Source organism: Nelumbo lutea, chromosome 3 (genome assembly GCF_056320005.1).
Source record: "Nelumbo lutea isolate HS-2025 chromosome 3, American lotus-T2T, whole genome shotgun sequence".
NCBI classification, from domain to species: Eukaryota; Viridiplantae; Streptophyta; class Magnoliopsida; order Proteales; family Nelumbonaceae; genus Nelumbo; species Nelumbo lutea.
In genome coordinates, this window is record NC_142686.1 from 59326302 (window position 1) to 59337450 (window position 11149).

Below are 11149 nucleotides of genomic sequence, written 5' to 3' on the forward strand. Positions count from 1 at the left end.
AATAATTGTGAAATCAATAATAATAATAAGTTTATTATTATAATTACTATTATTATTATTATTATAACTGTTATTATTATTATTATTATTATTATTATTATTATTATCATTATCATTATTATTATTATTATTCACTAATAATATATTCTTATTGTGTGTGTATTGATTTTGAAATCAGTAATATTAAAGTATTATTATTATTTTAATTTTATTTTATTAAGTAATTAATTTGTTATAATAACGATTTTTTGTTAATTCATTTATAATTCTTTAAGTTTAACAATATTGAATAATTGAAAGTTTTATAATTTAACTTTTACTAAATGAAATATTTATTGGAGAATAATAATAGTATTAATTATAATAATATTATTTTTTATAATTGCTTGTAATAATAATAATTTAAATATTTAACACTAACTATATATTTATAAAATAATTAATATGAATTGATATTAATATAAAATAATTATATCCCAATTAATAATTAACATTATTAAAATAATTATTAATCATTAATTAATTAACATTTCAAAGTAATAATTATCATCATTAGTATTAGTATTAATTAATTATAATTATTGATAATAATAATAATAATATAATTATATTCATTAATATAATATTGTGAATATAATTAATTATTTCATATAAATGTATGAATTATAATATAAATGATAATAATTATAATATAAATGATTACCATTAAATATTTATTTTCAAAATAATTAATATGAGTTAGTATAAATATAAAATGATTATTTCTGAATTATTAATTGCCATTATGAAAATATTTATTATTAATTATAACTATTTATAATAATATAGTTAATTATTTCATATAAATGTATGAAATATAATTTCTGATAATAATTATAATATAAATAATACTATTAAATATTTATTTTCAAAATAATTAGTATGAGTTAATATAAATATAAAACGATTATTTCTGAATTATTAATTACCATTATGAAAATATTTATTAATTATCATTTCGAATTAATAATGAGCAATATTGTCATTAATAAATTATTAGTAATTAAGTATTAGTAGTAATTATTATAAGAAATTATTTTTCCGAATTAATAATTAGCAATATTATCACTAATTAATTATTATCAGCAATTAAGTAATAGCAGTAATTATTATAAGAAATTATTTTCAGTAATTAATTATTATTAGTGAGTAATTATTGTTAGTAATTAATAGCTGGAATTAATTAATTAGAAGTAGTTAACATTAATTAATTCGTTAAAAATAGTTAACAATAATTATTATTGAAAGTGGGAGCTTCTCACTTCTCACAACTCTGCATGGTGGTGAGCTCCACTCTACATGTTAGTGGACTCTTTTCTTAAACTACCACTAATCAAAACTTGACACATGTCTAATGGGTTCTATTCTTAAATTACCACTGTTCAGATTTTGACACACGTCCATTTTGTTTAAAATCTTTGAAATGACGAGTGTTTGAATGTAAATATGCCATATGTCTGATTGGGGGAGACTTTGGCCTGATTTCATTACTTTAATATATATATTAGATAGGTGTAATATGAAAATATAAAAAGGAACGTGGGCTATAGTTTACAAGGATGTGCTTGACCCCCAAAAGATAATAAAAAGGTAACCTAGAGAATAGCCATGCTTAAGCCAAATGGGCGGTTAGAGGTTCTCACTTTTACTTTGTTATAACCTTGATCTTATAATTATTCTAAAGCAGAAATCGTTCTCAAGGCGTTGATGAATCAATCATTCTCAGGTAATAAAACTTACATTTAAGTATATAATGTTAACTTAAAGCCCATTTGATTTACGGAAATAGGGGTTTGGAATCCGAATCAAAATCATTCCAATTCCAACTATTTAGTTGGGTGAAACCCGAATCCCATTCCCATTCCAACTATTAATCAAACGGACCCTTATATCTTACCCCTTACTTGTACACTTTGAAACATAAAGATGTTTTTCAAAAATCAAAATACGAGGCTTGAATATTTATCACAAAACATAGGAAAGGTTTAGGTAATTTTTCTTTTCTTTTAGGAAAATGTCTTAGAATCTCAAGTCTTTAATCCCCTAAATTATCTTATTATTGGTTGTGGGTCTTGTGGCCCTATAGGAGCCGATAGAAAAATTTTAGCGGTTTGGATAAAGCGCTTGGCTATATTTCCTAGGGATGGAAACGAGGTGGGTTAGGGTGAGGGTTTTGTATATCATGGTTTTCAAAATCGGACCAGATTGGACGATTGGACTAGAAAAATCGGGAACCGGTCAGGTGACTGATTCCGTTTTCCCCAAAAACTAGATTTCCCCCAAAACCGTTGATTTTGGTAAACGAACCGCTGAATCGGGCAGTTAACCATTCGAACGGTTTTAACCATTTTTTATTTTTTTACATTTTTTTTAATTTTTTTGTCAGAATGGGCCGAGCATTTGGTTCGAACAATCAGACCGTTCGACCCGATAACCGGACCCCTGACCGGTTCGGTCACCGGGTTGGTTTTAAAAACCATGTTGTAAATTATAGACCCCACCCGCCTCCCTAGACCTCCCAACTCGTACATCCCCAAAACCTGAAATGGTTTGGATTTTTACAATCTAAACCCTTCCCGTTCATGAAAATGCAAAAGCTTCCTCGACCCTACCCTCCTTGCATTTGAGGGTGAGGTGGGTCAAATTAGCAGGTTAGGTCTAGAACCCGCATCTAATTTCCTATTAATTCATATTATGTACAAGTAATAATCAAGTAAAATAACATGAACACACATCAAAATTTTCAATTATGTGATTAAACATGTACAGAACACATAAACTATTAATAACTTTCACATAAAATTCAAAACCTTATTACACTCAACACCTACATAAGTTCATATGCCTTCAAACAATATGCATGTTGGGGAGGGTTAGGTTTAACCTAATACTAGTACCCTACCTATATCCATATGGGTTGTGAAATCCCAAAACCGATTCCTGCCCCAAAATCCATTTTAAGGGAAAAACACCCCTCTTCATTGGGGCGAGTAAGGGTGAGTACCCGCCGAGTAGGGTAGAAACTGTCATACTAATTTTTCTTATACGTGACACATTGCCCTAGACTAGGCTAGCCCATGTTATTTCATTTTCATTTTTCTTTCTTTTTTGATTTTACTACAAAAATCAAAAACTCAAAAAATTATAAAAAAAATAATGAATATTTGATGGAAGAAATGACAATTCAATTATTGCAACAAAATTTTGAAAAAAAAATCATCTTAAAATTTTATTCCATATGAATAATTAATTCATACAATAAAAATCTAAAATGATTAAATGAAATTAAAAGAAAATTTGAAAATACAAATTTATAGTGGAATTGGAAAAATTTACAAATAACTTACAAGTTACAAATAAAATTGAAAATCTCAAAATTTACAACAATTTCAAATTTTACCATAATCTAAAGATTCTTCTTCAAGTCTTCAACTTTAAGTCCCACTTTCCTCTTCTTCTAGTGATACATTTGATGATGTGTCATATCCTCCTTTATCTTGTAGTCTATCTTCTACGTCCGACCAATCTCTCAAACAAATGCACATCTCCAATGTTTCATCTGTCATTTGCCTCCTCTCATCTAGTATCATGTTTCCAGCACTAAAACAAGATTTTGATGCTATATGGACACTAATGGGGTTAATAGATAATGTGTCATAGCAGCAAGCATAGGATAATTATTTTTTGTGCTTTCCACTAGGATAAAATATCAAAAATTTCTATTTCCTCAAATGTGAGGAAATTTAGAAAATTATTTATTAAATAAAAATTAAGTCCATTGAAAGATGAAAGAGGAAGATGAGGAAACAATGCCTCTACTTATTAAGGACTTTATTAGGGACCACACCTTGGCTTTGCCTAATGTTGTACTACTACTACTACTACTACTACACTACTACTATGTTCCTAGGATCTGATATTAGAGCTAAACAATAGAAAGGAGAAATATGTCCCCAATATTTTTTAAATTTAATTTCCATTTGCTTAACAATATTTCAAAAATATTGTTCATTTCTATATTTAAAAAAACCATCACAAATTATAAATAATTGATTAAGTAAAATTGAGGAAGTTGGATAATAAATATTAGACAAAATGTTTGTAAAATCATTAAATATTTGTAAAAATTATTTTTTACAACTTTCCATTTTCCAATAAAAATAAGTTACCATATCATTTGGCATTCTTTGATTATAAAAGTTTGATATAACTTCTTTATATAGTATACTACTTTCTAACATAGTATAAGTGGAATTCCACCTATGTTGTACATCTAACATAAGATTTTTATATTTTCAAATCTTTTTTTATTACAACTAAATATCTAATATATAAAATGAAATTTGTAATTTTTGAAACATATTATAAAATAATTTTTAAACCATCTTGTACACATAAATTTAAAATAGAGTAAAATACAAAAACCTTCCCTAAAATTTCTGACAATCATAAACACCTCCCCTATAGTTTCACTTCAACAAAAGCCTTCTCTTTATTTTTGAAAAAATCAACAAATACATTTTTACCCTTAGGGGTCATCTGATTAATTTGCAAAATTCCATATTCGCCCTTAATCGAGCACCTAGTAGTTGCATGACGATATTACTCGAAATATTCCACTTCCTTGAATATTCCATCTATTTTTTGGTAGTCGTACTTTATTGGAGACAATCGTTTATTATCATTGTGAGTAGGGAGGTAAGACTATGCACAGGGGTATCCTTGAAGGACAAAGGAAAGTCGAGAGCAGGAGATATGCTAAAGGTTAGGGTGAATGAAGTGATGGAATGGTAGAATGATGATCCCGTTATGAGTTGAACCCCTATTTATAGGGAGAGATCCCGAGGTCTTGAAAGGAAGGAGGTAAAAGTGTTTGATTCCTATTAAGGAAGGGAATCTTGGATTATGTGTCAGTTGTCGGAGAATAGCGCTAGGGTTTCACCACATGTCTTATGAGATATCTTAAGGACGAGGTTTCCTTTCATCTAAAGATTCTCATAATACTCATGTGTTACTTCTTTTCGCGAGCCTTTTATAATGACATGGCGTGGGTGACATCAATATTTATCTCACGTGTCCTTTCTAATCCTACTAGACGTTTTGTCACATGTGTTATTACTGAAGCACGTGTTTTTTTACTCATTTATGGCATGTGATGAACTTGAACTCATTGCGGTTGTGTGATGGCTTTAAGCTCATTGCAAGTCTGCGTGGGTCTTGAGTTCATCGCAACTCGTTTCGAGTCTTGAGTATATCGCACGTCTATGCGGGTTCTGAGCTCATTGTAGATGTTTGTTGAGTTGTGAAATCATCATGGGCATTCCTGTGGCATTGGTTCAACACCTTTTGTATCCCCACGGTTGTGGTGATCAACATATGCCTATAGTTGTTCTTCATCGGAGACTTATTTTGTTCCTTTTTTGAGAAACTAGATTGTTTTTCACTCTTTGAGAATCCAGAGCTTTCTTCACCAGAGACTACCGATGTTCTTCACCGGAGACTATTTTGCTATTCATTCTCTAAGAAGCCAAACCGTTTTTTCGCTCTTTGAGAATCCAGAACTTCCTTTACTAGAGGCTATCGTTGTTCTTCACAGGAAACTATTTTGTTGTTCATTCTTGAGAATCCAGACTGTTCTTCATCGAAGACTACCACTGTTCTTCATTGTTCTTCACCAAAAACCATTATTGCTTTCATTCTTTGAGAATCTATTTTTGTTCTTCTCTAAGAATCGAAGTATTGATCGATAGATTTGTGTTCATTCACTGAGAATCCAAGGTGTTCGATTTCTATTATGTGAGTTCATTTTTTGTATTTCTTTGCTTCATTTTCTATAGTGTATATGTTTATTCATTTTTTATATCTTCATTGAGTTGGATTCGTATTTCTTTGTTATGTTTTCTTGTAGGAGTTTGATTTATTCATTTCTTTGCTATGTTTCATTGATTTTATTTGTTTGTTCTCAATCGTTTCTTTGCTAAGATTTCTTGTGTTTTTGTTTTCTTATAGGACCATTGTGTGTTAAAATGAAAAATAAAGAACCTACCTGACCGAAATCCTTGTTTGTTCTTCTTGAGTTCGTTCTCTTGGGATTGTTCCTCTTGGGTTGGTTCCTCTTGAGTTGCTCCTCTTCAGACATAAAAAGTTGAATCTAAGATAATAAAAGGGGGGCAAAGAGTATAAAATGTTGATAGGGGTATTTAGAGCTGTAAATCGGGTCATGTTGCCTGTAGCCTGGACCGACACGATAGCATGCAAGCCATGCCAGGCCTAACACGACGGTCCGTGCCGTGTTGGGCTTGGGGTTCTAGATCCATGGGCCGCCACGACCCAGCCTGTGGCATGGCCCGTCATGGGCCAACATGGCTTGGCCCACGGGCCCGTAGTAGGTCGTGCTCAGCATACCCCTCCCAACAACTAAAAACGACTAGTTTTTAAGGTATTTTGGGCAATTGAATTATTTTCAATTCCTATAAAGAGCCCTATCCTCTACCATTCTCAGCACACCAATTCAACATTTTTTTTAATCTCTTCTCTAGTTCTCATACTCTCTCAAGTCTCAATCTCTCAATCTCTCATACATTCTTTGATTATCCAATTCTCAACTTTATTGAAGTTTCAACAAGAAGAAGGCTTGCTCAACACAAACACAAATTGGGTGGGGGGTTTTAGTACTTTTAAATATTCTCAAGAAAAAATGAGGCAAGAATTTGGAAAATACATTGTACATGCTGAACAACCATTTTTGTTAGCTGAAGATACTAAACTTGAAAAATGGTTATGTAATTCTGTAAATCCATAATTTTAAAAAGTTTCTACGAATACTATTAGATCAAATGCTTAATTTTTTTTTTATTCATATAAACAAAATTTAATTTATATGTTATCAAATCTTAATTCTAAAGTTGCAATTACTTCTGATATTTGGACATCTAAATTTAACATAAGTTATATTTGTGTTACCGATATTTATTGATGAAAATTGGCTTTTAAATAAAATAATTTTAAATTTTACTAGAGTTGAATGGCCACATACTACGCCAGTTTTTGTTGCAAGTATTTTAAATACTTTACATGATTATGGAATTGACAATAAATTATTTTCTATTAGTTTTGATAATTCTAATAATATTGATTTAGCAATAAATATTTTAAAATCTCCATTACCATGTTTGAGTGGTAAATTATTTCATATCAACATCTTAAATTTATGTATTCATAATGCTTTAAATATTATTTCTACTCATATTTCTAAAATTAGAAATTGTATTATATATATTAAAAGTTCTAGAGCAAGAAAACAAGAATTTAAATATTTATGTCAAAATTATGGTTTAAAAATTAGTGATTGTTTTGCAAAATATAGAAAGAATCCATAATTTAAAAGTATTGTTGAAATAATAAAAAATAAATTCAAAAAATATTGGGAGAACATTTCTCCGCTTTATTGCTTAGCTACAATATTAGATCCTAGGATAAGGAAAGATGGTTTAGATATTTTACTTGAAAGATATTGTGAAAATATGAATATTGAAATTGGAAATGAAAAAGAAGAAATTAATAGTTTATTATTCGAAATGTATAATTTATATGAATATGAAGTAATGGGGAATAATAAAAATTCTACAACTTGTATAGCTGCATCTTCCACTTATGAACTTGAGTTTAGTAGTAGAAGAGAAAAGCTTTTTTTTTATTTATTTAATAAGTAAGAGATAGAAATCCACTGCCTCGACAATAAGTTCATTTACTAAACTTCATTTTTTATTTATAAGCAATTTTTTTCTACTTTAGGTGATTCTTCCTTCACCTCGGAGGGAACAAATAGTTTTGATATTTTAGCTTGGTGGAATGAACATGCAAAAAATTATCTAGTTCTCACTGCCATGGCACGCAACCTACTAACCCTTGTGGTGTTTACATTTCCATCAGAGTTTTGTTTTAGTGCAGGTACTAGAATGTTGGACGACAAGAGAAGTTGTATGAATGATAAAAGTCTAGAGATGTGTATCTGCTTTAAAGATTGGTTGAATGCTAAAAATAAATTACAAGACAAAGGAGGGCATGACACTACACCTAATGTTTCACTCGAAGTAGATGATAATCAAAGTCAAGAATAATAAGAGAAAATGATGATGTTAATATTTTTTGTATACTCAATAGTTGTATAGCATTTTTTCAAATTATTGTAAATTTTGTTTAATTTATTTGATATTTTTTAATAATGTAATTTTTTTATTTTCAACTTTAACTATATTGTATTTTTATATTTTATTAATTTATTCATTTTCCAATCTTCATATTTCATTCATCTAACTGGCTTTGTATCATTCAAATTTAAATGAAATAAAATTCTTACTTTTCTTTCAATTTATTATTCACTTTGAGTCTTTGTCTCTGACTTCTTATTTAGTTAAGTATTTTTTTTCACTTCTTTGTTAGATTTCTTATTTTTTTTCAAATAGTTCCCAAAGGAAAGTTAAATATTTTAGTTTTACTTAGCAAAGAAATAAAAATAAATAAAAAATGTCAAAAAAAAAACTGTCTGGCCCGGTTCAGCCCACGCCCAAGGCTCGGCCTATAGCCCAGCCCAGCACTACCCTGGCCCATGGCAAGACCTGTAGCCTGCTTGGCCCAGGCCCATGGCACAGCACGGGCCCGCATAGGCTTGGGCCATGGGCCATGTCAGGCCGACCCCCCAAATTATCCCTAGGGAGGGCAGCATGGCCCAAGATGGCATGCGGACCGACACGACACAACCTGTTTCACTTCTAGGGGTATTTTAGTAAAAATAAATACACATTAATTCATAAAAGGGTAAAATAGGTATTTTGAAAAAATGTCATCGGTTTAGTGTTTCTGTCTTAGTCATTGATGGAAGGGAGGTATTTGTCAATTTTTCAAAAATAAATGGGAGGTTTTTGCTAAAGTGAAACTATAGGGAAGGTTTTAATGATTGTCATAAACTTCAGGGGAGGTTTTGTATTTTATGCTTTAAAATATGATAAGCACATTTAATGTTAAATAACTTTTGTTCTAAAATAGGTTTTAATTGAGATTTTAAGAAACTTATAGCTAGACCATTATTACTAGCATTATCAAAAGTAATTGAAATAATTTTGTCTTCTATACAATAATTATGTATAGTATTTAAAATACTAGTTTCAATAGCTAGGCCAATATGTGGCTATTCTAATCTTGTAAAACTTGAAGTCCATTTTTCATCAATAAAATGAGTAGTACAGAAATATAACTAAAATTATACTTATAGGACTAAACATTTGAAGTAAAGAGATTTTAGAAGAAAGTTTTGTCAAAGTAGAAATTAAAATTCATTTATATGTTTTAAAAATTTCTACATCATCTAATCTAGTTGTATTTCTAAAAGTTTTTAGATATTTCAACTTGATAAAACAATCTAATTAACCTAAAAATTGCACTTCGGTCCTCAAAGTCCGATCTACTAATTTGATATTTCAACTTGAATACAAAGATTTTAAGCCTTTCAAATTGCCAACTTCAACTTAAGACACTTAATCAAGCCTCTTTTTTTTTTTTTTTTTTTTGCTGAAATTAAAAAATAATAAAAAATTGAGAATACGACTGCATGAGAGTAGACCGTAAAGTAGTATGAGAGTATGAAAATGAGATATTGTATTTGATTGAATTATTGTTGTGATGGAAATAGGTAAGGGTTAGGGTATTTATAGGAGTTTGAAATAATTAAATGACCAAAATATCCTCCTAAACTAGTCTTTATATTTGTTGCGAGGGGTATTTTGATCATTTATAAAGTTTATCACTTGAAATGCCCTCCTAAGCTAGCTGTTCATAGGTGTTGGGAGGTAGTTTTAGTCATTTTATATACCTCCTTAGTACAATACACAAAGGCCCCCCAAAATAGCTATTTATAGCTATTAGGGGGTACATTATACCCCCTTATAACAATTAGGTTAGGGTGCAAGTCGGGTGTGTTGGGGACGGGTTTATGTCAACCCAGCATAACCCTAAGATTTGTGCCTAAGGCTCAAGCTTAGGTTGAGACCGAGGTCAAGCCTGATCTTCTAATTAAACCCGAGCCCAACCCGCATTATAATTTGAAGCACTTGGGTTGGGTTTGTATTCGGGCTGGGCTTGGGTTGGTAAATATGTATACAAATATGTATGCATATATGTAAATGTATATCTACATATGTACGTATGAATGTGCATAGTTGGGCCGGGATTGGGTTGGGACAAGGTCAGGTCAGGTTTGGGCTACCCAAGGGTTAGGTCCAGGCCCAATCCGAAAAAAAAAAGCCTGAATTCTTAGGCCCAAGTCCAGCCCGAGAACCAAAAATCCAAGTTCAATCCATATAAAACTTCAGGCTAGGCTAGTTCAGGCTCGAGTTGGCCTCGCCCAGGTTGCATCCCTAGGCTAGATGCCATGGGCTAAAGACCCTCGGCCTAGCCTGGCCCCAAGCATCAATCATGCCATGGGCCGACTCGGCCTGTTTTACACCTCAAGATGCTTCACTTGGCTCCTTGGTTCTCATTTTTTTTATTATACTAGAGATACATTTGGAGAAGTTTTAAAGTCAAAACCTAATCCATTGGTTCTATTTCCATTAACTTAGTTTAAAGTTGGGAAGATTGGGAGGCCCATAATGTTGTTCTTAATTACAAGGGTCATCCAATTTCTATTGAGGAGGATTCACTTCTAGTCATATCGTGTCTCAAGAAGAAATGTGAAGTGCGGTAGAGACCAAAGGCCAAGGTTTTTAAAATTGAATCGGACAACATACCAGTTAGGGGTTCGGTTCCTGAGTCGAATGGTCTGACCGTTCGAACCGAACGAACAACCTGTTCTAACAAAAAATAAAAAAAAAATTAACAAAAATTAAAATAAAGGCCAAACGGTTAAACGGTTCGAATGCCTAAATCAATGGTTTGCTGACCAAATTAACAGTTTTTAAGAAAATAACAGTTCTGGAGTAAAACAGTTGACTGGTTTCCGGTTTCAGTTTTTTCGGTCCGATCATCCGGTCCGATCCGGTTTTGAAAACCATGCCGTGTTAGAGATCTTGTGAGCAGTTGGAGTACGAGGTGATGTATCATCATATTTTCTATG